This window comes from Arctopsyche grandis, chromosome 10 (genome assembly GCF_051622035.1).
Source record: "Arctopsyche grandis isolate Sample6627 chromosome 10, ASM5162203v2, whole genome shotgun sequence".
In the NCBI taxonomy this organism is placed as follows: Eukaryota; Metazoa; Arthropoda; class Insecta; order Trichoptera; family Hydropsychidae; genus Arctopsyche; species Arctopsyche grandis.
The window spans coordinates 3,654,219-3,666,682 of record NC_135364.1 but is presented as its reverse complement, the minus strand read 5'-3'; positions in this window follow the sequence as shown (position 1 = coordinate 3,666,682).

Genomic DNA, 12,464 nt, shown 5'->3' with positions numbered 1-12,464 from the left:
AGACTTGATATCTACAATACAGGAATTAAAGCTATTATTCTTTCGTGTTTGATGTATTGTAATTGCAAATGAAATACAATGGTAGTTGCAAGTCGAAGGTTAACTATTAACGACGACCTTCTTTAAAACCTTAATGAATTTAAATAAACTTTTCCATTTTAGTCACCGTACAAGATCTTCAAGTACAAAATTTTTAATATTTGATATAATCGAACGAGGTAAAGTGATTCTAGAATAAATATTTTTTAAACTTTTCCACTTTGCGGTGTGAATATTTTACCATTTCATTTAGTTGTTTGTCATACGTAATATAAGTAAATAAGTTTCGACTGAAATATACTCGTTGTAATGTATTTGGTTAAACAATGAAGGCAAGAACATATTCAGGATGTTTAGAATGCATATTTTGATAAGTAATGTTTGTGTTTCAAGGATTTTTCAATGGTAATATCATATATGTATGCTTTTATGACATTTTTAGCACCAAATCTGTAGCATTGAACCAACTTTAAAAATAGATAAATAATAAGTAAACATGTGAATGATTATATAGAATTCATTTTTGTATGAAACACTCGAGCATTCATTAAAAATGAGTAAAATGACAAAAAAATATACAAAAAAAATCAAGCAAAATGCATCGCAATTAACATTTTCTTCGAACAGGTAATGTAAAGGTGTCTAGTTTATCAAGTTTTTAATTTATAAATATTTTAAATTTAAAATATTTCGTATTATATCCGTGTTCGTAATCCCCAGCATTAATCCTGCATTCTAAAAATATTCACCATACGAATGTATTTCTATATTCAGAATCATCAATAAAGCGTCGTATATTTTGAACAACAGATTATTCACTTAAATCATCATTAAAAACAATAATAGTTTTAATTGAAATCAAATGTCATTATATGAAACGGTTTTTGAAACATAGCGACAATCATTTACTCTCACGTATTTGATAGAAAATCGTTTTGAAACAAGTCAGTTAACTTTGCGCCACCGTGCGTAATATTTCCTACTACGTGCACAATAAGCAAGGGTCGTGAGACTATTCCATTACATATAATACTCATTTATTATACGTAACCAATAAGTGCATAGTTGCACATGAAGATTACAATCGGACGACATTTCAACGTTGAAGAAAGCGATATCACGTGTCTAACTCCACGACCCTTTGCTGACTGTAATAATGATTCATACTGATCCCAATAGCTCTTGCGACACGAGCAGCCGCCAAAAGTCTTGTGGCTCCTTTTCTGAATCTCAGGGCAGCTGCCCTTCGCCTTCCAGCATTCCTTAAAGCTGCTCTGGCAATGGCTGCTTCCCATCTTCCGCATCCAGCAGCCCTGACGCTGAGGCGAGCTGGGCCACCAGCTCCAGGGTTAGCCTCCATTGCTGCAGCCAAAGCAGCTCCAGCACCCTGAAGGAGAATTTAAACATTGCCATAATCCTCTCTATTATAATAGTCCCATAAAGCCAGCAGTTTGGCTTAGTGGTAGCGTATATATTTAGCACCACTGAGGTCAAAGGTTCGAGTCCTCGCCATCTGCTGGTTAGATTTGGGGGTTTTGTGACTCCAAATCGATCGTTTCTCTATCAAAGTTTGCCAATTTTATCTGATCATTGCTGAAACGGTTCCTGAAAATTGGTATTAGATTCTGTTGTCACAAAATCTGCCTGTGTATAATTTGTAATAATTATACACAGTAATCTGATATCTATAGATATCTCTATAGACATCTCTATAATTTCGTATTTATTATATGTATAAAAATTGTACACAAAAAAAATCTAAAAAATAATCTATAGATGTCTCTATGATTATTATTTCTGATTAATTGTTATATGCTATATATTCTGATTGTATATGTATGACTGATTTCTGATCGTTTATGTATTCTGTATTTCGTTAACGTACACCCGTCACATTGGAGCAAATCTGTATTGACGAGTGTATATTGATTTGTAACAATAAAAATAAAATAAAATAACACAGTGGCTCAAAGAAATCACTAAGAACTAGTTCAAAGGATTAGTCATATGAGCCTTTACATATATTTGAAAGTGGCGGAAGTCCAATTTTCAGTTCCAAAAAACACTATTTCTGTTTGGATTAATTCACTTAATTAAATCACTTATTTTAATTCGTCATGTCCAGAATCTCGAAAAAGCAAAATAAATGTATTACAGGCCACCAGTATTTTTAAATATATGTAGTTGAACGTAAAACATCTATATATTCTTCGCTTCTATTATTATAACATTTCTCTGTTAACAATGGCACCCGCCCTATCGAGCTAGACGGAAAAAGACGCATTAAACGAGCTACTGTAATATTTGGACTTTTAATACACATTCAAAATTCGGCATATGTATAGGTATACAGTTTTTACACTACAAATTCGTAATTTTACAAATCAAATTCGTAATTTTACAAATCAAATTCGTAATTTTACAAATCAAATTCGTAATTTTACAAATCAAATTCGTAATTTTACAAATCAAATTCGTCATGTTGCAAATCAAATTTAACAATTGGATGTATTTTTTTATTTCTCATTTTATGATACATAGGGAACTTTATAGAGAATATTATAGAGAAAAAGAGAATATTTAATACAATATGTATGTATAGAGAACATATTATACATAGAGAATGTTTTATTTATAATTTATAAAGGTTCATTTGCTGCAGCTGCAGGCAATTTTTTTTCATTAATTAATTAATTTATAAATAATGGTATTAATTTGTTAATTAATACCATTATTAATTTCATCCTTTTATTAAGTATGAAATAATATAACTAAGTATTAAATTATATTATTATAATAAATAATATATTATTTATTATACAGTATTACAAAAAATAATATAATTTCATAATAAAGTATGAAATTAATAATGGAAGTGTAATTAAAGTATAAAGGTCTGATTAAAAACGAATTCTCATTTTTTTATATAAAATACATTTAATTTTATAATTTGATTTGCAACATGACGAATTTGATTTGTAAACGACGAATTCGATTTGTAAAATGACGAATTTGATTTGTAAAATGGCGAATTTGAAGTGTAAATACGAGAACTATGTATGTATGTATGTTTTCACACATGTACAGTGAGCGACAAAAAATAGCTGATTTTGGGATTTCTATGAAATTTGATTTTACTCTTATGTGTAGCGATATTCTCAGTAAAAAAGTTTATTAAACGATGATAAGGATCAAAGGACAAACTATGAATTTTTACTACATGTTTATTGAATAATAAATCGATCTTGAAGAACGGCACGTTTGATTCCATGCCCAGAAGAATTCGGGCACTTATTATATATTTCTTTGTGTTTATTAATAGAATAGCTTATTTACAACATATAAAAAAAATTTACAGGTTGAAAATCGCTTCAAAACAAGTAAAACACGACCAAAATACACGTTTTCCCCATTTTTATACATTTCGCAAATAATTTCAATATTTCAATAAACACGTAGTAAAAATTCATAGTTTTTCCTGTTTTAATATCCTTATGATCCTTATCATCGTTTAATAAACTTTTGTACTCAGAATATCGCTACATATAACTATATAAGAGTAAAATCAAATTTCATAGAAATCTCAAAATCAGCTTTTTTTTGTCGCTCACTGTAGATAAGTATGTAGTTGGGCAGAGGGTTTGAATTTAGAACTTACAGGTCCCAAATCGTTGACACTCAGGTCAAGATCTCTGAGAGGGCTCCTACCAGCTGCCACGGCTGATGCTATCAACTGTCCACAATCTGTAGCTCCCTCGACAGCATCCCTGGTAATTCCACAAGCTGACAGGTTCAAACTGAAATCAAAGCCCACAAATGACACCGAAAAATAATATTAACAGTAATTAAAATGTTTATCCTTTTTTTTTCACTTATTAAGGCCCACCCCCACCCACGAAAAAGATGCGCACACTTGACTGCGCACAAAACATTGTACTGGCCGTGACTTGTGAAGAGAGTGGGGGTGGGTCTTCGTAAATGGAATGATCCCTATGTATGTATGGACATATGTACTTTTGAAGAACACTACCCCTCAACAGAGCAGCGGCTATATGAGAAGCGCCAACTGTGCCCAAATTTGTGTTCATCTTCAAGTCCAAAGTCAACAATCTGCTCGATGGATGTGTGAGTGCGTATCCCAGTCCTTCACTTCCTTTTACTCCTACAAAACTTTTATTACAAAAATGTGCCACAAGTGACATTTTTTTCAAATCGAATTAATCGATTACTAAATACTCAAACCACATTCAAACTTTTGCAGCTCAATCTAAACTTATGTGTGTTCTAAATTGACCAATCTGAAATCGGCACACACACTGTTATTTATTATGCACACATTTCCCCTTGGAAAAGCTGTCCAACATCTATTCGATGGAAAATTTAAAGCTTTATATTATTTTAATTTATTATGAGTTTGCTTTAAAAGTTAATGGTTTATATTAATGCTTTGAATGACGTAACAACGTAACAGCGCAAGTGACCAGCCTTTATATTTGACGCCATTTTTATCATCAATATTTGTTAATGTAATATCACAAAATAAAATATTTTATTAATGTTAATAAAATTTAATAGTACATTAATTTTTAATTTATTTCAATTAATATAAAATTTTATAATAGTTATAGATTGACAAAATAGATTAATTTTGGTCCGCCTTCAGAGTTATTTACATTGGTACGTCATTAGTAGAGACACGTATTTTGGGCACTTTTCTATTAATGCTAAAATTTAGAATAGATGCTAATAGATGCTTAATTCGTAAAATATGCAAATAGATGGTAAAATAACAAACAAAAGTGAAATTTGCATAGAATTTATAAAATTAATAGACAATTTAGAAGGGTCTTCCTATCCCTTTGCCCATTTATTATGTGAAGAAATTGAGGGGATAAAACAGAGCTTGCAGTTTACCGTAGACGGTATTTTTCCTGTCGAAACCAAGCAAATAGTAGACAAAAGTGTGGATGCTGAAAGGTATTTTATACAATATAATTGTTACCGATCATCGTACAAATCTCAAATAAGAATCTGTAGAAATATTCTCCAAGTTGAGTTTTAAAAAATATTAATTGGTATTATATTTTTATATTCATATTTTTTGTCTTTATATTTTTATATTTATGTTTTTTTCATTAAAATTTTAATTCCAAAACATTTTTGAATTTTTCTATTATTTTTTCATCGTTGAGTTGTCTTTAAATTGTATATTTGTACATATGTATAAAAATTTTATTAAAATTCTTCGAAGTTTTTTATAATTAAAATTAAACTCTTCATAAAAATAGATGCTAAAATTAAACATTTTTAATGCCCTAAAACGCTAAAATTCAAAATGAAAATGCTAAAATTGACAAAAATAGATGCCCAAAATACGTGTCTCTAGTCATTAGCTTCATTGAACAAACCTATTTTATTGTCGACCAAAACCAACTCTTTTAATCCAGGATGCTTGATTACAAACTTGGCTAACATTAAAGCACCATTATCTCCAATTTTACAGTGGCTAAAGTCCATAGTTCTCAAGCCTTGATTTTCGGACACGGCCTTCAACACGCTCTTCAATTTACCGCAATCCAAGTCGCTAGACGTAATCCTGTCGCAAAAAATTTAGCCAAATTCGCTATTATATAATTTCATTTACACTTTTTTCACTAAAACAAACAACAACCTGAGTGTTTTGAGTTGAGAGCACCTTTCGAGACCGCGGCACAAGTGCCTCACGTCCACAGGTGTCATTTGGAATAGATCGCGTCTGAACAGAGCACCGGCTCTTCGAAGTCCAAAAGTTAAATGCACTTCAATCAGAAGTGGTAGACTGCTCAATACTCCACTCAAAGGAATGTGATCTGAATCAAATCAATCGAACGGACATTTCAAAACATTGGATTATTGTAATAGCGGATAATTATACACGTAGAAAGAATGATTGCAATGCCTCTATATTGGACTTTTTTCTTTTTGAAGTATTCCTTCGCCGTCTTTCCAATGTTCTCCTTCTGACTCCAATCAGTGGGCGATAGCTCAGGATGATCTGTTTGAGGTAGATCAGCTGGGATCATACTTCTGACTGACAGCTTTTTGACATGTGGAGCCCAAAGTTTGACTAATTCCGAGACCTGTTAGAGATTTTTACTTTATATTATACATAAACAATAGTAACAATAGATAGGACACTAAGCAACGAAAAACATGATAGTGATCAATCGTTACTAAGTTTGACCCACTAAATTCGAATATGACATTGAATCTTATTGGTTTGCTCTCGTTTATGAGATCGGCATCATCATCTAGAGCCATTCACCATCCAATGCTGGATGAAAGCCTCTCCAATACGTTTCAACTCGTCTCTGTTTTGCACAACTCTCATCCATCTCACCCCACTCCTAATTTCGTCTACCTATCTTCCATGCGGTCTTCCTTTTACCCTTTTGCATTCTCTCGGATACCATTCTAGCACTTCTTTTGACCACCTTTCGTCCATTCTCCTAGCCACGTGGCACGTACATTGCCATTTCAATCTCATGACTCTATCCACTATATCCACTACCCTCGTCATACTTCTTACCCACGTATTCCGTTTCCTGTCTTTCTTCGTTATGCCAAGCATACAACGTTCCATATTTCTTTGAGTGCATTGGACTTTGTGTTGCGACTATGAAATATGTCATTAACTCAAAATCTAGGATATCTGTGAAAAAAATGAATGTTTAAATCAATAGTAAGATATTTTTATTAGTTTCAAATACGGATAATTAATTGTTTAGCGATTTCTGAAATCCAAAAATATATTTTTTATATATTTACACGCGCTATCGTGTATTTATTGGGCGAGTTTTATATTTTTAAGGATTGTTTTTCAATCCCAATATTTATTTTATATCTAAACGTACTAATTCAATGGGTCAAACTTAATAAAGATTATTTAGTGTCCACTCAAAAACGTGATTTTTTTATTGTTCAGTGTAATTAATGATAAATGCCCTTACATATTTAGCTTCTATAAGCCAATTTTTATTATTCTAAAACACTAATTATGCTTCACTTATTCGAATCAATCAACAGTATCTAACATATAATTTCGAAAGAGACTTTGTATGTTACTATTGTTGGTTCGTAAATCCGTGACGTCATCGAACAAATGAATATTCAAATAAATTTAAATAAAATAAAACTAATCAAATAAAATTAAACTAATTAAATAAATTTAATAAAATGTTTACTATTAGATTGGCCATGTTTAAGCGGTTTATAACACAAATACCGAGCGAAGCTGGGTAAAAACACTAGTATAAAATATTTACAAAATTAAAAAAAATCGATCGAAATGGAATATCCTATTAAAAATCACATTTACATTGATTTTCCATATATTTTTTTAAAAATAATGTTGAGTTCAATACATTAAATTTTATTATAATGAAAAAAGCCTAGATAATGATACTTTTTTTATAAGTACAACTCATTATATGTAGTGACATTTTTTCGCCTAAAATTTTAAATAAAAATAATATTACATCAAAATAATGTATATATTTTACCAAGTTTTTATGAAGAATTTTAAAATAAAAATTAAATATGGTGATTCATTTTGGCCCAACTGATACAAGTATGTATGTATGTAGTGTGTAGGCGTCACAAATACAATTTAACTTATTATTTTATAAATTAAAATTATATAAATTTATTTATCTTTAGACACCTTTTCTGGATCGTAAGCTCTAGGATGCATCTCCTCCAATTCTTCCGAGCAATGATTCTCCATGAAGAGTTCTATGAACGGACGCTTATCTCCAGTGCTTTTGTTTGGCCAACGTTCTCTGCAAAACATGCAAATTTGCACCTAAACAATGTATTTAAATGAAAAAGATTCTGTATTGAAAAAATAATTACCTGTATGCTCTTTTCCAAAAAGCATCATCAATAATATATTCCGACAACAGGCTCAACGACAAGTCAATATTGAGAATCTCCAGCAAAAAATTTCTGTCCTTGACCGATGCGAACTCGTTTACTGGTGAATCTGCCAATGTTTTTTTCAAACACTTCATTTAAATCCGGTTTTAGCATTATGCTAATTCGTAATGATTGTCAATATTGGACGTACATACCAACAGAGTTCAAAATCAAACTCGTTATAGTTTCTAATTTTTTACATGCGATATCGAATCATTTTTTTCCTGTTGTTATGTAAACATACACGTATAAATATGCGTCAATCAAAACCGACATGCGATATTTAATTATTCGCTGGCGGAAACTTCAAATTATTAATGTTGGTAAATAATATTCATAATATTGACGATTTGCTAGGTAAATATTGGCAATCAATATCGCTGCTTTATGTCTAGGTAATATCCCTACGGAAGTAGAGTTGTGCAAAATATCATTGCACATTTTCGAGTGTCTTCGTATCATCGTAGATTAAAAATCAGTGAATGTTTTACATTATGTACATACATATTATATCATAAAAATCAAACGGTGATGATTTCGAAAACATTAAAAAGATAATATCTACATATGTATGTAGTTTAGAAAAGTAAACAGAATCAATACGCATGTAAATTATGCTGAAATTATTCGTATACGTAAATTCATTTAATAAATTCACACCAGAAGAATAGACTAGTGGTAAGCATATAATACTTTGAACATACATAGTGGTCACGGGTTCAAATCCCATTTGTTTCTGCTGACCAGACCTTGGATTTGTGACTCCAGGTCAGGTCAGATCAGAGTTTGCCAATTTATCTGATGTTCATAGAAACGGTTCCAACAAATTGGCAACCTTATCCATTTTCAGGCAAATTTCGAGTTTTCAGCAATCTCGAATTTCGCTGAATTGTATAATGCTGCAAATTTACAAATCTGACCATTAATGTATCTGTGAATGTTAATTGATATGTATTTACTGAATTGTTTAAGATGCTACAAATGTCTCAGTGGGTATTAATTGGTTTTTATTTTGTATAATACTTGTACAATGATTCTGGCCAGTAAGACGCATTGGGGTTACCTGTTAGGCCTTCCTGGTATAGATTACAAATAAATAACAAATAAAAATTCAATTAACGTATTAATTTATTATTTCAGAATATAATCAGTATTTATAAAACGTATATCCAATCAAAATAGGGTGATTGTTTTTGACCCACCTATCACTTATTGGTCTAACATTTTTCTATACGACGCTATATTTTTTTTAAAATATATTTTTTGTTCTATGAAATATTTTATAACAACGGCCCAAAATTTACTGAAACCTTTGTAGGACGGAGCTTCGAGATCTAACGAGTGTCCCTAACCAGAGTCGAGTAAGACCCCAGTATTTTTTAATCAAAATACAGCTTTTCTCAATACAAATGGGTTCAATATATATATTTTATTAATCATTTTATACATCAACATAAAAAAATTTTAGTAATATAGCATATTTTTGACTATTTTTGTATTAAAAAATAACGACAAGCATCACCACGCAAACGCACATAAGTAAGGCCAACAGGCGACTGCATGACTCAATAGCCACGCGTCAAAAGCGATGAAAACAATAGCTTACGGAAATATAGCTGTCTCTTTCTCTCGCATTGATTCATCGATCAACAAGAATATGCAAGCGAACAATCAAAAACATGACTTTATCGCTACCGCTTTAAATCATACTTTGGAACGTATAAATGTATAAATGTATTTTTTTACGATGTACCCCTTTTCTAAATCTATTTAAATAAATTTCTTGTAGTTCATTCTAGGAATACAAGAAATGTAGGGTATATATGTACATATGTACCTTTGAAAACCACATAGTTATTACGAAACACGTAAAAATTGGGGCACTTGTATACCCCACTTCGGTGAGGATTTAATTTAAATGTTTACATGTTTGATACATGTTTTCTGTTTGAATGTATGTATGTATGTGGGTGTCTCATTTATCTATTAGAAGATCGAAATTGGATTTTCCGAAAGGACGAAAGGACTATAAACGCGTCGGATGCGAACAACATTGATTAAAATTGAATGAAACAACCGGGAGGAAAAAACAGTTTGGCAACAGCTGTATCCACGACATTTATGGATGAGTCAAATAGAAGTAGAGAATGAGCACACGCTTGAAAGAAATCAATAAAGTGTTTGATGCTGAGTTGCACGATGTTTTTTCTTTCTAATATATATGTACATATGTTTATGTATATACGAGACAATACATTTAAATTTGAGAATCGTTGACATTATGCGTATTTACCTTTCCAATTTTCTGCTATTTTTCTTACGCAAATATCCGAGAGTTTCTCCGGGCTCGATGTGTCCCATGCGAAGTTCGACGAGCAAACATTTCCAAGTACTTCACAGATAGGTACACTTTTGTACGTCTCCAAAGTGTTCGGATCGACAGTGTGTGGTATCTTCATTCCGAAATGGAAATCGGTCAAGATATAACGTATAAAAAATAAGCCAAATGCCAAAGATTGATATGTGCCAACCGGACAGTATCGATTTAACAACTCGCTTGAGTATCCACGTAACTATGTATGTGTGTTTACAAACAACCCGGCGAAAACGCCAATCGTTCAAATGACGAATAGTTCTATAATGCAAAAATAATCGTTATCAGTCGCATACGTCGGATTGTGAGAATTTGAACAATTTTTTAACGTTGCGACAGCAAGTCGTTAGAGCAATCTCTGTTGCTGAGGAGATCAATGGCGCTTGCATTCTGTACAAAATCGCACATGTTGCGAAATCGCGTCGTTTAGAATTGTGTTTCTGCCAAAATTGTAGTCGTATGATTCGAAATTATGCGGTGTAACTAGATCGTAATAATTCGTTGGGGCAAATTGCAAAATAAAAAATCAAAAATTATCTATAGTGTATTCTCTACGTGCTTGCATAATGTATGCAAGTTTTTTTAAATTGCATTTTTCAATGCTTTATTTACTGCGTAGATACATACATACATATGTACGTCTGCTTATTGATTAAAATTTTTGCCTGTAATTAGTAATGATAATAATTATATTTAAATACTGTGATTTCTAAGCAAAGACTAATGACATTATTATTCGAAATGCATTAAAGGCTAATGAAATATTTATAACATATAAAATTCGTCATTGGTGTTTTATACTTTTATATTTTTATGAAGTGTTAGTGTTGTTCAACGGGTGGTTTCGGAAAGGAATTGATACACGAACTAAAAGAAAGTTATATGTTATTTATAAATATAATTTATAGTAATTTATGGAACGTTTAATCGGAAAAAGTTGAGTGCGCGCAATGCACGCTCACCGATCCAACCCGTTATCGGTGTTAAATTAAATTGTAACATAGAAAATGATCAGTAGATCAGTAGCTATTGAAATAGATATAAGATGTTTTGTGAACATAATTTCGTAATAATAAAAAGGATGTAAAAATCAAAAAAAAAATAACAAATCTAAAAAAATTTAGACTCTTATCCTATTGTTTTCATACTTTGCCATTTTGCTTGGTTTGTTCATCAATATTAGTGGAAATGACGTCCGCCATTACGATGGTGAAAAAGAATCGTAATAGACACGTTTGAAAATACTGTGACGTCTTTTATCCACATTGCTGTATTTATCCACAGTCTTCCGATCGGTTTTCCCTTTTCGCCACCCTCTCCCTATCTCAGGTTTTAATTATTTACACGCTTATAACTTTTTCACTCTATAAATTATAAAAGTTCGTTCAGTTTGTTCGTTTTATGGTGCTTACGGACTAAACCAACGACGATTTTGGGCCAACTTTTTAACCAGCAGTAGCGTACAAAATATCGAAATAAAAATTAAATTTTAAAATTGAAATTAAATATCAAAATCAAGCTAAAGAGCGAGATTGAGCTAAAATTAGATCATCGTTGATGTTTTGAATTACAACAATGTTTTGAATTACGACGATACCGCATTTAAAACCAGAGAAATATTATAATTTCTCTGCGTACGAGCGAAAAAAAATATTGTTAAAGTCGTCACGAGATGTTACTGTATTTCCACTTGGATGATCGATAAAAAAAAAACAATTCATAAAAAAACGCGGTGTCGGATGTCGGTGATTTGTCAAAGGGTTTTTTTCTTTCGTCGAAATAAAATTAATAATCACACATTATCCGATAAATTTTACCTCTGAAATGATTTAATTACTTGATTTATTTCGACGAGAGAAACAATTGAAGAATAAAAAAATCCGTTTGATGTGACCCACAACACCCCGGGTTAGCAAAAATCGTTGGATCACCCATACTAATACATGATATATTCTCAGTAACTGCGCATTACGGGGAAGTAAAAATAATAATTCTTTGATTTTTTTTCGATCTTGGTACGTATCTTCGTAAGTCAAAACATCTTCGACAAACAAAAGTCGAGGATTACCTGTATGTGATTGTTGATGATCTAATT